Source organism: Peromyscus maniculatus, chromosome 7 (assembly GCF_049852395.1).
Source record: "Peromyscus maniculatus bairdii isolate BWxNUB_F1_BW_parent chromosome 7, HU_Pman_BW_mat_3.1, whole genome shotgun sequence".
Taxonomy (NCBI): domain Eukaryota; kingdom Metazoa; phylum Chordata; class Mammalia; order Rodentia; family Cricetidae; genus Peromyscus; species Peromyscus maniculatus.
Window position 1 is genome coordinate 87,391,568 of NC_134858.1, and position 20,202 is coordinate 87,411,769.

Genomic DNA, 20,202 nt, shown 5'->3' on the forward strand with positions numbered 1-20,202 from the left:
TTAACATTAAAAACCAATAGGGAATGTTAGCTTTAAAAGTTTACACAATAGCAACCATTTATTTGTCACTAACAATGTATTTGTCACAGTCTCACCAGCTGTTCAGCTCAATGTAGTTTATATTAATTAATCCTCACTAGTGCCATGTATTAAAAAACAATACAAGTTTGTCCCTATCTCACAAGGAAGAAATGGGAGCTCAGGATGTCTAATTCAGTAACACCTGTCTTTGTTCAGTTTTTCTGTGTGTCAGCCCCTCAGACCCACAGTGGTTTATAACCTCCATGATTCTGTGGGTCAGTTGGGCAGCTGAGCTTTGGGCAGTCTTCCCTGGGCTTGCCCATGAAGCTACATTCATCTAGAGTCCATCTGCACTGGCATTACAAGATGGTCCCACTGGCATGTCTGGGGCAGGTGCAGGTTATTGGCTACAATACCTATCTCCCTGCCAAGCATCCTCCACCAGGAGACTAGGCCTTTTGTCTCGTGTGACATGCTCAGAGAAGTACTCCAAGAGGACCCAGGCAAAGATAGCAAGGTTCTCTAAGAGCTAGACTCCAGAATTCTTCCAACGTTACCTTCTATACATTTTAATGGCCAAGAAAGCCCAAAGCTGACCCAGATACAAGAGGATGGAGAAAAAGACTATACCTCTACCTCTAAGGTGAGAAGTGGTCAAGTCTGGTTGTAAAAGGTAGGGCAGGGGGCTTTTGGAACAGGACGCATTTATGACTGTTAAACAATCTGCTACAGTATCAATTTCACCTATCTCATCAACAGCTAAGTCAGAAGCTGAGCTCAGATCTGCACAGTCCTGGAGGCTATGTGTTTCCCAACAAGCACACTGCCCCATCCATCCCTTGGGATTGCTAGTTTTCCATATTTGCATATGGCGAAACTAAGCATTCATGACACTGAGGTGTATCTCAGCGCAACATAGATATCTTTCTGGAGCTGGAATAACTTCCTGGAATTTTACAGGAAGAGAGTGGATGGGCAGCACAATTTCCACCCTGCATATACTGGATCAGAGACAGGTGAACAGCCATATAATGAAGGTACCATGAAGATGATTCATGAGCTAAGTTATATAAGTTATAGAATGTTAGGCAACATCTGAAGTGCCTTTGAAATTTTATATTCTATCGTATGTGGTAGAAAGTCCTAAAACTAAGAAAATCTGAAAGAAAACCAAACAGCTTCTATCTGCCCTAATCCTGAGGTGATTTGTGAAATCCTGTTTAAAAATCAGTATCATAGATTCAAAAAAGCATATGACAGAATTCAATAGCTGTTAATGATACAAACTCTTAGTGACCAAAGAATAAGAGATAGCTTCCTTATTGCTATTAACATCCATTAAAACTGGACCAAACCTTGTGGTTCGTGATAAACACTTAAATACTTCTCGTTGGAGCTGAAGAGAGGCTCTGTGCATCTGAATGCTTGTTCACAAGGATGAAGTCCTGATTTCAGATCCCAGCACCCACATAAAGAGATCTGGGCATGGCCATGTGCATGACTGTAACAGTAGCACTGTGGAGGGCAGAGACAAGGGAATCTACAGGATTTACTGATTGCCACCCCAGCTCCAGAGTCACTGAAAGACCCTGTCTCAAAGGAATAAGATTGACAGTGACATATCAGGACACCAGTGTTCTCTTCTGGCATGCACCCACACAGAGAAGCATGCACCCATACACATGATATAAGCATATACCACATACATATGTGCATCATTCATACACACGCACACACACACACACACACACACACACACACACACACACAAACCTTTCCTTTGAAGTTAGGGTTACAGCATAAGAGCCTACTATTACAATTGTGATTCACATTAAATTTTAGGCAAGAAGATAAGGCAAGGTAGAGAAAGAAGGGAATAAACATTAGAAGGATAAAAGGCAGAATTGAAGTTCCACGAAGCAGGAGGATCCAGAAAGTTAAGGCTGTTGCCCAAGAGTGCCTTAGGCATTCACGCTATGATGTTTTGTTGATTCACTCATTTATGTTCTATAATTTCTCTGTGTGTGTATGATCTCATAGTTCTAAAAATTCAAAGGGTGAGTAAGTGCACTAAGGTGAAATGGACAATACAAGATGGCCTATCTGCGCCATTTTATCCTTATCCCACATAGCAGGAACACTCTCCAACGTGCTGCTAGGACTTTGTGACCAAGTCAGCATTTATCCACACACGAAACTGTTGAAGAGGAAATATGGATGGAACTGAAAACCATTAGATTAAGTGAGCTGAGCCATGCTCAGAAGGCAAGCACGGCAGGCTGGCCCTCAAATGCAGATCCCAGCTTCTATTTTTTAAATATGTGTATTTACATGGAAGTGAGTGTGAGTAGAGGCCATGGAACTAGAAAGAGACCCAAGAGATGGAAGGAAGAGGCTTTGAGAGAGGGGGAGGGTAATAGAACTCATGGGATACGAATGTAGAGAAAGAAATACTGGAGGTGGAAAAGTTTAAACACGAATATAGGATAGGAAGATGGGGAAGAAAAAAACATAGGGAGGACAGGGCAACAAAAATTAAATATTATGAAAGTACAGCAAGAATACCCGACACTTTAGACATTTATCAGCCTTTTAGAATGTAAACTGGTAAAGCAACAAAAAGGAATTAATCCATGTAGTCACTATATGCGGACTGAGTAAGGCAAATAGCAAACTCACCAAGTTAGTGTTCCCATGAAACTAAAAGCAACACAAAACAAACTAAACAAAGAAGTAGAAAGCATTTGCAAACTAGAGAACAGAGTGTGGTGGTGCCACTGCTGCCCTCCTGGGACTTACCAACTTCTCTAGAACAACAGATTTTGTAGTTGTCAAGCATTTAAATGTTCTTCCTATTAGAAGAAACTATCCTGCCCACAGAACCTACAGAACCAAGAGGGGCAGATATTCTGTGTCCCTGTTCCCTAATCCCAAAGCATGTGACTGTGTGTCACAGGTTCTGCCAACTGGTTGCTTTTGCCTATGAATCTAAAGGAGTTCAAATCCTGGAGCAAGACAGAGATGACTGATGGCATTGAGAGTCCTGAGATTATGACAGCCAGTGTCAGCCCCATATCCTGGCATGATTTTGGTAATGGTCTTGGTTACTTACCTTTCTTAATCCCTGCTCCTCTATGAGACCATTTTGATTCTTCTCATTGGGTCAATAGAGTTTGACCTTCTTCACTGAAATGCTGCTTGAAGTCTTGGGAATGCACTGCCCTGGTAAAGTGCATGCTTAGCATGTGCAAGGCCCTTGGTTCAATCCCCAACACTGGAGGGAAACATCCATCTGAAATGAAGCTTGACTGTATTTTTTCTCATTACTTACTCAAAATAGCTCAAAAGCTGTGGATTTGTTCATAATATCAGGAAGAGATGGGACAGAGATTCTACAGAGCACTTATGAAGGTGATCCTCACAATAAAGTGGGTTTTTTATAATTATATCTCACATTATATAGACTGGTCAACAAACTGATATATGTGTTCTCAAAGAAGAGAAGCAAGAGAGGGCTGGAGAGATGGCTCAGCCATTAAAGGCTAGGCTCACAACCAAAAATATAAGAGAGGGAGGATCCTTTCGCAAAGGCTTTCCTCAAGGTTTTTGTGTTGATATTTCAAATATATATGTGAACAAAAAACCTTATAATGGTGCCGGGCGGTGGTGGTGCATGCCTTTAATCCCAGCACTTGGGAGGCAGAGCCAGGCGGATCTCTGTGAGTTCGAGGCCAGCCTGGGCTACCAAGTGAGTTCCAGGAAAGGCGCAAAGCTACACAGAGAAACCCTGTCTCCAAAAAACAAAAAACAAAACAAAACAAAACAAAAAAAACCTTATAATGACATATGTAAAGGACTTAAAAGATTTAGCAATGCCAAACGTGTCATCAATAGTTCAACTGTAGTGTCTACTGCATGGTCCAAAGGCTCCATGAACCCTCATGGTTCACCCAGGTCACCTCCACCCTGCAGCTGCCATGCTCTCAATGGTTCTTTGCTCACTTACGGATGATTTTACAGATTCTAGGAAACACATGGTGAATTTTTTGATATTGATTTGTTGTTACAATTAAAATTCCCCCCCCCCACACACACACACAAACAACCAGTGCAGCTCAATATTTAGCTGAGAGATTCTGTCTTAACAGTGTGTGTCCTGAATTGTAGGGGAAAAATACACTTAGTTGCTTGATGGCATTTCACCTGTCACCTGTGAAGTCCCCAACTTTTGTTTGGATAATTATTTTGTTTTACACTTTATCCCTGTCAAAGTGGGTATCTGAAACCCTACACTGGAGGCTGATAAATGAGTTTGTTTCTAAGGTTTGCTTGGGTTTCTCTGTGTAACAGCCCTGGCTGTCCTGGAACTCACTCTGTAGAACAGGCTGGCCTCAAACTCACAGAGATCTGCCTACCTCTGCCTCCCGAGTGCCACCACCACCACCCTGTTCCTAAGGTTTTCTCAGAGAGCTTTTTCTTCTCAGAGAGGGGAAAAGAAATAAGGGAGGGAGAGAGGGGGAGAGAGATGCCATTCTTCCCATATTGGTCAGGGTAGAAAAGTCTATGATACCATAAAAATTAACCCCCAAATCTCATGGCTCAGTAAACTTTGTTTACATATAGTTCTCCTGGGTTGGGGAACAGAGACCTCCCTACATCATCACTCAGGTTCTCAGGCTGACAGAAATCCCAGGTTATTTAAATAAACTTATATCGACGGGGGTTTCTAGTGCTTTGATAAAACGCCATGACCAAAAGCGACTTGGGGAGGAAAGGGAAACCTGGAGCCAGGAACTGGAGCAGAAGCCAGGGGGCAGTGCTGCTTCTTGTGGCTTGCTCAGCCTGCTTTCTTTTTTCTTTTTTTTTTTTTTTCCTTTTTTTTAATTAAGAGATTTTTCTATTCATTTTACATATCAACCAGTCACTGGATGAGGTTCTATCATGACAGTTAGGATGTTCAGTCATCCAATCACCAAGGTAGATCAGCTCAGGCACCCTCTCGACCATTGCCAGTAGTCTATGGTGGAGTCATCCTTGTGGATTCCTGGGGATCTCCCTAGTACTCTGCTTCTCCCTATTCCCATGGTGCCTTCATTTATCATGGCATCTATTTCCTTGTTCTCCCACTCTGTTCCTGATCCAGCTCGAACCTCCCACTCCCCTAAGCTCTCATTCGCCCATCCCTTGCCCTCCATTACCCCCCCCCCCGTCACCCCTAGCTTGCTCATGTAGATCTCATCCAGTTCTCCATCGCTGGGCAATTCCTGTGTCTTTCCTAGGGTCCTCCTTACTATCTAGTCTCCCTGGAGGTGTGGGTTGCAGTCTGGTTACCCTTTGCTTTACATCTAGTATCCACTTATGAGTGAGTACATACCATGTTTGTCTTTCTGAGTGGGTTACCTCACTCAGGATGATTTCTTCTAGTTCTATCCATTTGCCTGCAAACCTCATGATGTCATTGTTTTTCTCTGCTGAGTAGTACTCCATTGTGTATATGTACCACATTTTCTTTGTTCATTCTTCAGTTGAGGGGCAACTAGGTTGTTTCCAGGTTCTGTCTATTACAAATAATGCTGCTATGAACATAGTTCAGCATGTGTCCTTGTATGATTGAGCATTCCTTCGGTATATGCCCAAGAGTGGTATAGCTGGGTCTTGAGGAAGATTGATTCACAATTTTCTCGAATTGAAGACCCCGACATTAATCCACACACCTATGAACACCTAATTTTTGACAAAGAAGCCAAAACTGTACAATGGAAAAAAAAGAAAGCATCTTCAACAAATGGTGCTGGCATAACTGGATGTCAACATGTAGAAGATTGCAAATAGACCCATATCTGTCACCGTGCACAAAACTTAAGTCCAAGTGGATCAAAGACCTCAACATAAATCCAGTTACTTGGAAACTGATAAAAGAGAAAGTAGGAAGTGTCTTAAACACATTGACACTGAAGGTATCACTTCCTAAATATAACACCAGTAGCACAGACACTGAGAACAACAATTAATAAATGGGACCTCTTGAAACTGAGAAGCTTTTGTAGGGCAAAGGACACAGTCAATAAGACAAAATGACAGCCTACAGAATAAGAAAAGATCTTCACAAACCCCACATCTGACAGAGGGCTGATCTCCAGAATATATAAAGAACTCAAGAGACTAGACATCAAAATACCTAACAGTCCAATTAAAAAAAAATGGGCTATAGAGCTAAACAGAGAATTCTCAACAGAAGAATCTCAAATGGCTAAAAGACATTTAAGGAATTGCTCAACATCTTTAATCATCAGGGAAATGCAAATCAAAATGACTCTGAGATACCATCTTACACCCGTCAGAATGGCTAAGATAAAAAACACTGAAGACAGCTTATGTTGGAGAGAATGTGGAGCAAGGGAAACACTCCTACACTGTTGGTGGGAATGCAAACTTGTACAGCCACCTTGGAAATCAGTCAGCCTGCTTTCTTATACTACCTAGGACCACCAGCCCAGGTGTGGCACTGCCCCTGGAGCTGAGTCCTCCCATGTGAATCTTCAATCAAGAAAAGACACCACAGATTTTCCAAGAGGCCCGTCTAATGGAGGGTGTTTTCCCAACTGACATTCCCTCTTCCAAAATGACTCTAGCTGGTGTCAAGTTGTCATAAAACTAGCCAGCACACGGTCCATCTCCTCTAGCCCACTTCAACAAAATTAGTCACAATGAGAATGCTGATGCTGATAAACAAGACAAATGCTTGAATTTTCAGGGAAAGTCAGGTTGGATTATTTGAATCTAAATTCTTCCTGAAAACTAGTTAAAAAAAAAAAACATTATTTTAAAGATACTTTTTGGAAAACATTGCATAGCCTAGCAAACAACAAAGAACCATGAAGCCAAAACGGAAGGGAGAACTGCATACCAGAAGTGGAGCTGCCCCAAGGTCACTTCCCCACCAGTCCATTTATCGATCCCGGAGATTCTGGGGTTTTTATTCTGTCAGCTTCGCTGGGAGAAGGAACAAGAATCAGAGTTGGAGAAATAGTGAGGGGCTTCGCCATGCCACTCTCTTGCGTAGGGACAGTCCAGCGTCATGGTCATCAAATTCTGACTCCACCCAGCATCACGTTGCTCCTCATCCCAAGCCACTCTTGCATCACCTCGGCTCTAGAAAGATTCCACTGGGCTTCACAGGCTGTGTTGGTGACTGTTAGATCTCAATCCTGGGTAAACTAAAGTGCCAGGTTCTCCCAGCATCCCTCGGTCCCTATCTATTACAGGGTATAGCTGGGATACCTCACCCGCTACCCTAAACTCTCCAGCCCAGGGGCTGAGCTGCCCTTCCCCCAGCGGTTCTTTGCTATATAATCCAGCTGTTTTGTTTACACCTGTCCTCTTTTACCCTTTAATGCCCTGGTTTCTTGGTCTCCTGATCTCTTGGCTCTCCCCTCTCCCCTCCCTACTCACCTCACATAGCCCAGCTCAGGATCATGTTCACTCTGGACTCTCCCAGATGTCACGGCCTCTGACTATGCCCTCCCTTTTATCTACAATAAACTTTCTCCCACACCACACCGAGGAATAGTCATGTATTCCTTTCTATTTCATTTCTTTTTCTTTTTTTTCTTTTCCCATTCAGTGACTCCCAACTCCATGACTCTGTGGCTGTTGTTTCTTTGCCCAGAGAGTCTGCCAACTCAATTTTGAGATGCATTGTTATAGCCTCTATCAAGCCTCTTGCCCTCTTAACCTACATGTGACAACATCTTACCTGCTCCCTTTATATAATTGCATTGGATTCTTCCTTCTGCATCTGGAATGTCTTGGTTACTTTTCTATTGTGGTAACAAAACACTCCGACAACAGCGGCGTGAAGAAGGAAAGGTCTATTTTGACTTGCTGTTGCAGGCCGCAGTCAGTCTGTTGGGGTGAAGCCAAGGCAGCAGGAACTTCAAGGTAGCTGTTCCCATCACACCCACAGCCAGGAGGAAAAGAGCAATGAATGATCTTGGGAAGCCATCTTCTTCCTTTTTCTGCCACCTGGGACCTCAAGCCTGAGGAATGGTGCCACCTTTCTTTAGCATGAATCTTCCCACCTCAATAAATCATCAAGATAATCCCCAGAGGCTAATCTAATCTAAGTAATCCCAACAGGTGTGCCTGAAGTCTTGCCTCTTGGGTGACTCTAGATTCTGTCAGGCTGAAAATCAATATTAATGAACCATCCACAAAGGGAGACTTATTAAGAAGCCTTAATAAAAATCCAGGTATAGTCTACATGCAGCAGCATAAATATGTTTAAAATGTTTAATTAGGTAAGTTTTCAGATATGTACACCTGCCAGACCACTGTCATAATCATGAAATGAGCATGTACATCAACTCTAAAGCCACCTCATTGCTACATAATCCCTCTCCACATCCACTTCACCCTCAGAATAGCATATTTTTTTTTACTACACAATGTGTTAGGATTTTCTAGAATTCTGAATAAATTGAATCATAAAACAACAATCATTTTAGCATGCCTTCTTAAACTCAGCATAATTATTTTAAAATTCATCCATGGTTTAGTGTTTGCCAATAGTTCGTTCCTTTTTCCATTTCTTGTGTATGTATACATTTTCCCCTGTCTATCTAATCTATCCCATTGTTCTATTTGTCTGTACGTATGACACCACCACATTGTCTTAATTACTAGAGATTTATAATAAGACATGAAGCCATGTAAACCTAACCCTCTGGCTCTGTTCTTCTTTTTCAACATTTTATTGGCTCTTGAAGGTCATTTGCTGCATTTCCAAGCAATTTTTTTAATTAATTTATTAATTTATAGAAAATGTTTTTATAACTGAACCTGACCATGTATGTGGACAAGTGCCTTTTGACAATGTGCAAAATGGCAATTCACTGAGCAAATAGTGCCAGAAAAAAAATGGATATTCACATTCCAAAAAAGTAACCCTAAATCGATAGCTCACATCATAAGCACAATTTAATTCAAGTGGAGTATAGATCTAAACATAAAACCTAAAAGCACAAAATTTCTAGAAGAAAACATAGGACAAAATTTGTATGACTTGGTTGGTAGAGAATTCTTAGAAAACCCAAATCACAATTTGTAATAAAAGAACAAAATGATAAATTGGACTTTACCAGATTGAAACTGTTCATACTTTGCAGGACTCTTCCAGGAGAATTAAAGAAAGTCAAAAAAAAAAAAAAGAAAAAAGAAACAACTTTGAAAATATTGTTCAAAACATTAATATGAATAATTTTATGTCTAAAAATGATAAACTTAGAAGAGAAATAAATAAATTCTTAGAAAAACGTAAGATTTGAAATCTGATCCAGGAAGAAGCAGAGGAGACTACCTCCGAGTGTCTGGGGCAGTTTAAAGGTCCTGTCTCAGAGGAGACTAGCTCCAAGTGTCTGGGGCAGTTTAAAGGTCCTGTCTAAACTTCTTTTCCTTCCTCCCTGACCCCAGCTGTGCTCACCATTCAGTTTGTACAGCCTCTGTATTTTTCCCTAGAGTTACTCCTGGATCAATAGGAGAAAAACTGTCTATTCTCTTGGTTTTCATCTGTCACTGTCAGAAGCTAAATGACAGCTGTGAGCCCCTTGCATTGCAGAGAGATAAAATCCTTGTGATTTTTATTATCTCTGTAGCCATTCTCTGAAGATGAGGGTAAGCAACACTTCCCTTGAGGCCATATCCTTCCTGGGCCCTTGCCCTTTCTCAGTCCCATTTTCCCACCTTCCTTAGAAAGGTCTCTGAAGTGCACTCCTCAATGAACCACCACAGCCCAAATCCCTGCTGTGGATTTCATGAGCCCAGCCTAAGAAACCCTATATCTACTAAGTAAATATAATGAATGCTACAGTTTAGAAGTGGAAAATCTAATCTACATTTTAGATTTAGAAAATCTAGCAGCCAGTGTAACCCACAGAGAGGGTATGGGACTTCTAAGATTTTTAGATGGTAGGGCTCCACCCTCTTGAAAAGATTTGTGAGTTCCCAGGAGAATATCTGCCAGAAGGTGTCCACTCTCTTGTGTCCACTCTTCCCTTCTACACATCCCCATTTGATCCCCTGCTCTCTGCAGTGAGGTATATCAGCATGGGGCCCTTCACATCATCTTGCTCCTAAACTATTCCACTTTCAGACGTGTGTGCCCAAATAAATCTCAATTCATTATAAATCACTCAGACTTGGTATTTTTTATGTCATGATATCATCAAAATAAAACAACTGTTACTTAAAAACTTAAGGATCAAGTACCTGATGAAAGAGAGAGAAGAAGAAAGAGAAAGGGATGGGGGAGAGAGAAGGACCCCTTTATTCCTTTTAGATATAGTAACAATGCCAAACTGCCAAAAGTCATATTTCCCAATAACACCACAGAACAGGAACCATGTTTTCAACATATAACTTTTTACGAGACTTCAAATTCATAGATAAAGGGTGTTTAAAAGGAAAGGTATGCTCCAATTTCATTTATAAATATAAAAAATGAAAATTGGTCTTGCATTTTATTCAAATTTTGTAAAATAAAGATTCAAATTCATTTTTATATTTTCTTTTACATGGAAAACAAATTATTCCAGCATTATTTATTGACCAGAAACGCTATCTCTGTCACACCCAATCTTCTCACCTATGTGAGGTCCTGTTCTATTCTGGTTTTGTAGGTCAGTTGTGTATTACTGCATTTCATTACCCTGCTTTAATCACTATTGCTTTTTTAGGTCTCATCATCTGGTACCATGATCTCCCTTGTTGTTATTCTTCAGAACTATTTTAGCTATTTTCATCTCATTGCTACTTCATATGAACTCTAGGATCATTTTGTCATTTTCAAAGAAAAAATCCTGCTGGTATTCTCACAGTACTCACATTAAAGACAACCCAGGGCTGGTGAAGTGGCTCAGTGCGGGAAAGCACCTGTTGTCAAGCAGGATGACGAGTTCCATCCCTTGGGTTCATATAATAGAAGGAAGAGAACTAACTCCTCCTACAAAGTTGAACTCTGATCTCTATGTGCACACACACACACACACACACACACACACACACACACACACCACACAACACCACACCATATCACACACCACACACATCCCCCCAAAAAATCCCACATTTTTTAATGTCCTAAATATGTTTTAAAAAGAAAATCTCAGTTTTCTACATGCTAACAATATCCGCTGATATATGAAACAGTATCCTGATTGTAGTCACAACAGAAGTATAAAATCACCAGTAATGGAATAAAAAGAGATGTGTAAGCTCTCTATGGAGAAAATGAAATAATACACTAAGGGATAAAGACAATGAAGCAATGAAGGCTTGAAGTTATAGAGTTGCCATCTATGTCTCTGGATTGCAAGACTTAATTTTTAAGGAATACTAATTAGAACAAACATAACTAATAACCTCAAAGAATCTCATTAATAATCTCAATTACAATTTTAATATTAAATGAGCTGAGAGTGAGGAATAATTTGCTCAACAGGAAGACTTAAGAGTGAACTGTCCCATGATTTTTGGAAGTAAGTCAAAACCCTAGAATAATTAAATTACCATGCTCTGATACTGGTGTAGAAAGTCAAATACACCCATGAAATGTAATTGGATAAGAGAATATAACACAATGAAGTAGGATCAGACATTGTGTGATGACAGAATTTAGGAACAGACTCGGGAATTAGAGAAAAAGCATTGAGCATATTATGAAAATGACTCTCCAAACCAGTGAGTTTATCTTTGGTTTCAACTAAATAAGTAGTAACTATCTTTATTATAATACAAGAATGTATTCTTTCACATAGCAGAAAGCCTGGAGATGATATGGACTCCAGGCATAGAATTATCAATACTCTAGATCCATTTCTTTCCTCTCCAATCCACCCTCCTTCTCTCCTCTCACCCCCTCCTTCCGATCCTCTCCTCTTCCTCTTCTCTTAGCTCTACGCTCCTCTGAATGTTGGTTCCATCCTTTGACACTATTCTCATATTGTCAAATGAAAGGTATCAAACCAAACAAACAAATCTGTTTAAGACAACATGTTTATTAATTATGACTGCTAAAAAGGAAGAAAAAAACCTTCCCCTTACACACAGAACAAAAATCCTCTCCTTCAGTGCAATTGGGCTGACTTAGGCAATGTACTCCTTCATCTCTAGATCCAAAGCACTAACAAAGGAAATCATGTGATCATTGGTTTATTCGGGATCCTGTAGCAGCCACTAGTAATTAATCCCATTCAGGACTTCACTTAGAATATAGGTTCAGCTTCTGTCACTCAAAGCTCTTGGGAAATGTGCTGGCTACATGAACAAATTTATTAGGATCTTCCAGGAAGGAGGAATCAGATTTAGTAGGCAACCAACTATCTGACACTGCAGTGAAGACAGTGTTAAATACTATGAAATTGCAATGGGATATTTTAAAGAGTTAATTTAGGTCCTGTCTCCATACTCTATTCTCCAAAACAGAAGTGTGCTGTGGGATGGTCTGTATGTCAAATTGCTCTGATTGGTCAATAAATAAAACACTGATTGGCCAGTGGCCAGGCAGGAAGTAGGTGGGACAGGGAGAGAGGAGAATTCTGGGAAGCAGAAGGCTAAGGTAGAGAGACACTGCCAGCCGCCGCCATGACAAGCCGCATGTGAAGACACCGGTAAGCCACAAGCCACGTGGCAAGGTATAGATTTATGGAAATGGATTAATTTAAGTTATAAGAACAGTTAACAAGAAGCCTGCCACGGCCATACAGTTTGTAAGCAACATAAGTCTCTGTGTTTACTTGGTTGGGTCTGAGCGGCTATGGGACTGGTGGGTGACAAAGATTTGTCCTGACTGTGGGCAAGGCAGGAAAACTCTAGCTACAGAAGTGTCTATGATTGTGAGCACATCAGTCAAGAGAAGACAGAGGACGCTGAAAGGAGGTCAGGTGGGTGTTTCATCAAGCTGATTATCTGGACTGATATATCTAGACATTGCCTTGACTTTTTTGGTTTTTTCACACCTTTCTCTTTTCTCCCACTTTCCTCCAAGCCTCACCTACACTTACTAGTCTTTTCTCCAATGGCTGCCTCTAGATTTTAACTATATGAATTCAAAATGGCTTCCACAACCAGTCTTCTGAGATTGGGCCATAGAATCCCTGTTGTGGTTTGGACATGAAGTGCTCCCCTAAGACATTTCATGTCTTGAAAACTTGATCCTCAGCTGCTGCAGCTATTGAGAGACACTGGGAACTTTAGGAGGTGAGGACTTTCTGGAGAAAGGGCGTTGTTGGGGACATGCCTTTGAAGAGAATGTGTTTTGCATGATCTATTCCCATTACTCTCTGCTTCCCAACTGTCACAAGGTGGGCAGTTCTGTTCCACCATGTGCTCCCGACCATGCTGTTGTGTCTCGTCACACCCTAAGAGGAATGGAGCCAGACAATCATACATTGAAACCATCAGACAAAATTAATCTTTCCTCCTTTAAATTGCTTCTCTCTGGTATTTCTCATGCCCTGTCTCCCACGCATACACACAAACATACACATAAAAAAATCTTACACAATCACATCCTGCTCAGGAGTTCCATGAAAACAGTCAGACAGACTGTGCTACATGAGAACTGTACAGTACTTACTTCCTTTCATTTCCTGAGGTCATTCTTTACTTTGGAAACATCCATACTTGGCAAATTTAAGCAATAAAGATCCTGTACTTCCATTCTATCCTAGCCATCTTTAATTGTCACAGCTTAGACTCGTCTGAGAAGACAATCTCTTTGGAAGGATTGCCTAGATCAAGATGACCAAAGAGCTGAGAAAACAACCTAAGTGAGGAATGCTGTAGAATAATCCTTTGTACATTATAATGATTTGTCACTCAAATTGATTTAATAAAATGCTGATTGGCCAGTAGCCAGGGAGGCAGTATAGGTAGGGTAACCAAACTAAGAAGAAGGAAGAAGAAGGGTTAAGTCAGGAGTTGCCAGCCAGATGCAGAGGAAACAAGATGAGAATGCCGCACTGAGAAAAGCACCAAGCCACGTGGCTGAACATCGATAAGAACTATGGGTTAGTTTAAATGTAAGAGCTAGTTAGTAAGAAGCCTGAGCTATCATCTGAGCATTTATAAGTAATATTAAGCCTCTGAGTCAATTATCTAGTAAGCGGCCACTGGGTATTTGAGAGTTGCTGGCAGGACAGAAACTTCCACCTACACTTGGCTTACAATGTGGGGCAAGAATTTCCACATAAAACCTGGAAAAGCTTTAAAAAAGGGACGCTAAACACACAAAAGAACAGAGTCAAGCACAGCTTCTTGGTAGCAACATTTTCTGGGAAAGGCTCTGTTTGCTAGCAGCAAGCAGAAGCATGGTTCCTTTAAGACATGGCTTCCTGGTTCATTCGGGCAGCGCTGCCAGCTCTTTTGGGAGGTCCTGCTATAGAACACTTGAATGGGGTTTGTGGGTTGTGGGATGCATGCTGCTTGGTGGCAGCACAGACCCAACAGCTTCCCGGAATTGGGACACTAAGTATGACTCTTGCTGATACCTCAGCCATGAAACTAGGCTCTCAGGAAGCCTACTGGGGCAGAGCCATGCCAGTTTAAAAACTGATATGGTCAAAAAAGGATTACAGATATACAGCGAGGACAGATTCAGATGGAAAAAAAACTCTAAACGGGTTATAATATGTTTTTAAAAAAATGCATAGGCTTGGGAGAAAAAATAAAAAGGATAGAGAAAGTCCTTCAAAAAGTAATAGAAGAAGAAAAAAAGTAATAGAAGAACAAAAATAATAAGCCACATAAAGATGGAGAATACACAGAGAGATTAGATACTATATGTTAATATGTTGTCTTTAAGTTTTTAATGGTTAATTAATGAACGATAACTGCTAAGAGACATTTGATTGTGTAAACTACTAGATTAATCCAATCTATATATTTTGAAAATGCCTGATTTTGAAATTTAAGTTAAAAGATATGTTACTTTGGAAAAGAGGTTATGCTTTTATTTTCACAAGAGATGAGAGGATCTGGATTCATTCTGGGTTAAGAAAAATCAGGTTTGATGGAGGAAGACTCCCTGAAAAATCTCGAATGGGAGCAGATGGCCCAGATGATCCAACATCTCAGAGCACCTCTGCTGTGATTTCCTTTGAGTTATACATTTAGAACAGCTTCAAGGTGACTGACTGAGATGACCAGCTCCCCCAATCCACAGGAAATAGTCTAGAGAACTGTTGTTTTTTTTTTATTGTTTAGGGGAGCTTGTTACAAGTTGTTATTGGTAATGGTCAGGAAAAAAGCTGAACAACGGAGATTAGATTCAGGGATCTCACTGTAAAAAGAAAAGGGGGGATATAGAAATGATAGGATAAAAGGGTAGATTATTGAACTTACTTTAATTAAAAAACAACTATTAGCTGGGTGGTGGTGGCACATGCCTTTAATCCCAGCACTCGGGAGGCAGAGGCAAGTGGATCTCTGTGAGTTCGGAGAGAGCCTGATCTACAAAGCAAGTTCTAGGAAAGGCACAAAGCTACACAGAGAAACCCTGTCTCGAAAAAACCAAAAAAAAAAAAAAAACCTATTAATTGTACATAGTTTACATTGGTATGGATTTTGTTTTATTAATACAACTTTATAATTAATTTTGTTATATTATATGTATATTTCTATTCTTGTTTAGGATATTATGTTTATGCAGCTCATTTAAAATGTAATAGATAGTTAAGAAATACAGATTAAAGTCATCCATAATAGCAAATTTATAGTCATTGGACTGGAGAGATGGCTCAGAGGTTAAGAGCACTGACTGCTCTTCCAGAGGTCCTGAGTTCAATTCCCAGCAACCACATGGTGGCTCACAACCATCTATAACAAGATCTGGTGCCCTCTTCTGGCCTGCAGTCATATATGTTGTATACATAATAAATAAATAAATCTTTAAAAAAAATTTATGGTCATGTTAGGTATATTTTCAAGGTAATATAGAGATATATTTCAGATAGATAGACAATCTTCAGACACTTCAAAGACCTACAAAATATGGCAATTAAAATGTTTTAAGAACTTAGGCTTTTTACGACAATGAGTCATGTTTGCTCCTAGCAGCACCAATCTACTTCAGAGATGATGGACAGCACAAAAATTCCATATGGAGTTTGTTTTCTTATGGCAAAAGCTAGCCATGTGGGCAAAGAACTAATAGCTGTGAACGATGACCATGAACCATGAACCATGAACTGTGAACCAATAGCTGAGGAGCCCCCATGGAACTGGACCAGGCCCTCTGGATAAGTGAGGCAGCTGATGAGCTTGAACTGTTTAGGAGGCCCCCAGGCAGTGGGACCAGGACCTGTCCTTGGTACATGAGCTGGCTCTTTGGAACCTAGGGCCTAGGCTGAGACACTTTGCTCAGCCTTGGTGCAGGGAGGAGGGGAGTGGACCTGCCACAACTGAATCTAGGCTGGGCTGAATCCCCAGGGGAGACCTTGCTTTGGAGGAGGTGGGAATTGGGGATGGATTGGAGAAAAAGCTGGGGGGTGGGAGGAGGGAGGACAGGGGAATCCATGGCTGATATGTAAAATTAAATTAATTATAAAATAAAAATGCTTATTTTAAAAAGAAAAGAAACTGACCTGCCTCAATTGCTGACAGTTACCATCCAAACTGGACCAGCAGGAAACAAAAAAGGCAACTTCCAAACTTTGCCAAGACAAGGTGGGACAGTCCTTCAGAATTCTCTGCTTCACAGGAAAGTCTGTCAGACATGTTAGGCCTGTAGGACAAAGTTGGGTGCCCCAACATTGCAGAGGAACTTTGGATGACTGTCCGGGTAGCTTGAGGTCCCTGTCATTAGGTAATATTTCACCCTTTTGGGGTCTTTGATAGAGTTGAAGACTAAATAGTTATAATTATAGTTTTCCTTAGTTAAATAAAAAGTAAATTAGGCATGAACTTTAGATACAAACTTTAGACTCACCAAGAGAGATAATTAAGTATTTTCTCTAACTTGTCAAATGCAAATGGATTGGATATTGTTACTGTAATTCTTACTTAATAAATGTTTTTTTGTTGTATATAGATTTACTATATTAAGGTTAAAACCTTCCTTTTTAATTAGACAAAAAGGGTGAAATGCTGTGGAATAATCCTTTGTACACTGTAAAGATTTGTCACTCAAATTGATTTAATAAAATGCTGATTGGCCAGTAGCCAGGCAGGAAGTATAGGCAGGATGACCAAACTAAGAATGATGGGAAGAGGAAGGGTGGAATCAAGAGTCATCAGACAGATGCAGAGGAAGCAAGATGAGAATGTCATACTGAGAAAAGGTATCAAGCCAGTTATGGCTTAGTTAAAATGTAAGAGCTGGTTAGTAACAAGCCTGAGCTACCAGCTAAGCATTTATGAGTAACATTAAGACTCTAAGTCAATTGTTTGGGAAGCGACTGTTAAGTATTTGGGAGTTGCTAGCAGGACAGAAACTTCTGCCTACAGGGGAAGAATTTATTTTGACTCATAGTTTTTGAGGTTGTAGTCCATCACTGGGGAGGGCATGGTGAAGCATAGCAGTTCACATCATGGCATCCAGGAAGGAGGAACAAAGAAAGATAATGCTGTTCTGTAGGCTTTCTCCTTTTCCCTCTAGCCTATGGGATGGTACCACCCACATTCACAGCAGCTTGTCTCTGCTTGATCCTCCCTGGAAAGGTCCTCACAGGCATAATCAAAGATGATCCCTTTATGAATATCTGAGGTGTTTCATAATCTCATGAAATTGATAATCAAGACTGACCATCAGATGTTTTCCCACCAAGCTTGACCATGTGGCCATATCTATCTATAGTTTTACTCCATAAAGGAGCAGTTTGCATTACTGAACCTGAAATTCTAAGCCTTTCATGGGTCTTGGGAATGCATCCCCTCCTCCAAGGTGAGCCACTTTGGCCTTGATCCTCTTTGCTTCTTCCACCTCTCCCAGCATTTTCTCCTCATGCAGGACAATCACTCATTATCTCTCCTCAAAGCATATGGAATCAATATTAGGTTCCCTTTCCCCAGTGTAGAAGTAGAGAAAAGACAGGTGAAAACTAGTCTGAGGAGCAATCTTCACTCTCCTTAAAGGAATCTTTTTTAATAAGCATTTTGTTTCATTTATAAATATTATTAACAACCTTTTTGGATATTTAGATAAATTTCCATCATAGAAATGGTGTAGCATACAGAACTTTCCTTCCCCACCCTCTGTTGTGATTTTAGGAGTTTAGGCATGGTACTAAGAGCCAAGCCTGACAATATCCAGAGACTCACAGAACACTAATATTTACAGGACAGGAGAAATCCTGCAAATAGTCCATTTTATACTTACTGTCTGATCTTGAATGAGAGCTTACAAGACACAAGGAGGAAAATTCAGTGACTCCAAATCTGTGCTACCAGCTCTGGGGGAATGCAGACACCCCCAACATCCTAAGCAACAGTGGTGAGTATTTATCTTCAAATATGGCAACACACCTTCTCGTTAACTGCACTTTTTTCTACAGGAAAGAAACCAACCATAAAGTTCATGTAACTTAAAAGTTTGTCTTTCAATTTGTGTGGATGTAAAATATTGAGTCTCTGTTGAAGTTGATGTTGCTGGGAGATGCTATCAATACCATCTTAAAGACCATTACCAGCCCAAGCATAGTGAGATTCTATCTTTAAAAGATAAGAAAGAAAATGTACAGAGATAATACTTACCCTTGAAATTTCTCTGATTAAAAAAAAATGAGAAGTCATTTGTATCAAAGGATTGTAATATATCTTTTATTGACATCCTAGAAACATCTAAATGGTTTCCTTGAATGGACTTGGATACATGTTTGTACACATCCTCTGCTTGAGACTAGGACAGAGCACTGCAGAGAACCAGGTTAGGCAGCACAGGCTACATCTGAAGCACCAACACACACAAAGCAGGAAGGTCACATACAACCTGAATGTACAAGGTGCCATTTACTGACAAAATTCTAAGAGAACTGACAATAGTTTGTATCTTTAAAAAAAAGGCTTTGGAATTTCTAGAAATTAAACCAAAGTTCTAGACTTTAAACTTCAGGCTCACTTTCTAAATTATATTAGAAATTTAATATAATTTAGATATTATATAACCTAAGTGGATAGATTATTAAAAACATAATTTGAAGCTAACTTACAGAGTGACTAGATTTCCAAAGGGAAATGATAATCCCTGACTAGAAAGCATGTATGAATCTAAAACATTTTTTGAAAAGCATTTCTGTGAAGTTCATTGAAATGGACAAGAATGCTTAATTAGGCATGACCAGTGATGCAGTAATTTGGCCATTACACTAGCTTAGGACAGTCTAATGTGACTAATACATCACCAGGAAGTGATGAGATATGGTGCTGTCCTAATGGCTACCTAGAGAAAGGCTGATGGAAAGGTCACAACTGGATGACACCAGCATGAAAATATCTGATCTTATGTTTTTGTGCAATGGTCCGACTACTCTGAATGAGCAATTTATCATTTGGTATTTCACTTAAGCTAACTAATATGAATGTACCACAGTTGACTACTTAGGATAAATTAGGTTACCAAATCTTAGCTAAAGCCTTAGGAAATTTTCTTCTGCAGTTGTCTTTTTATCCTCACAGTTAGATACTACTAGCAGAAGTTATTTCCAATTGGCACTAATCATAGTTTTAAATGTATTAGAGATGTGCAGTGGGGTGTGTGTGTGTGTGTGTGTGTGTGTGTGTGTGTGTGTGTGTGTTGGCATGATGAAAGCAGGGTCATCTTTATGATTCTTTCTTTAATGCATTGAGAGTTGTTATTTGCTTGTGATCACATCTACTTAGTGAGAACTACTGAACAGTTCTGAAAAGCAAATGGCTTTCCCACACTAAATCCAGTTCATGAGCCCTGATCTTCACACTGTATGTGCTCTTCTTCTAATATGCTTCCTTTCCTGCAAAGTACAAGACCTTTAATACTCCTTTTTGTGTAAATTTTCTAAGAGTTTTGAAGGCTACATCTCCAATTCACTTTGTCCTTTATAACAAATTTCTACCACATACAGTATTTCTTTAGAACGTTGGTGAGTTGCCAGGAAATATCTGGACATGTCTAGAGTCTTTCTGGTTGTCATAACTTGGGTGTCAGAATGT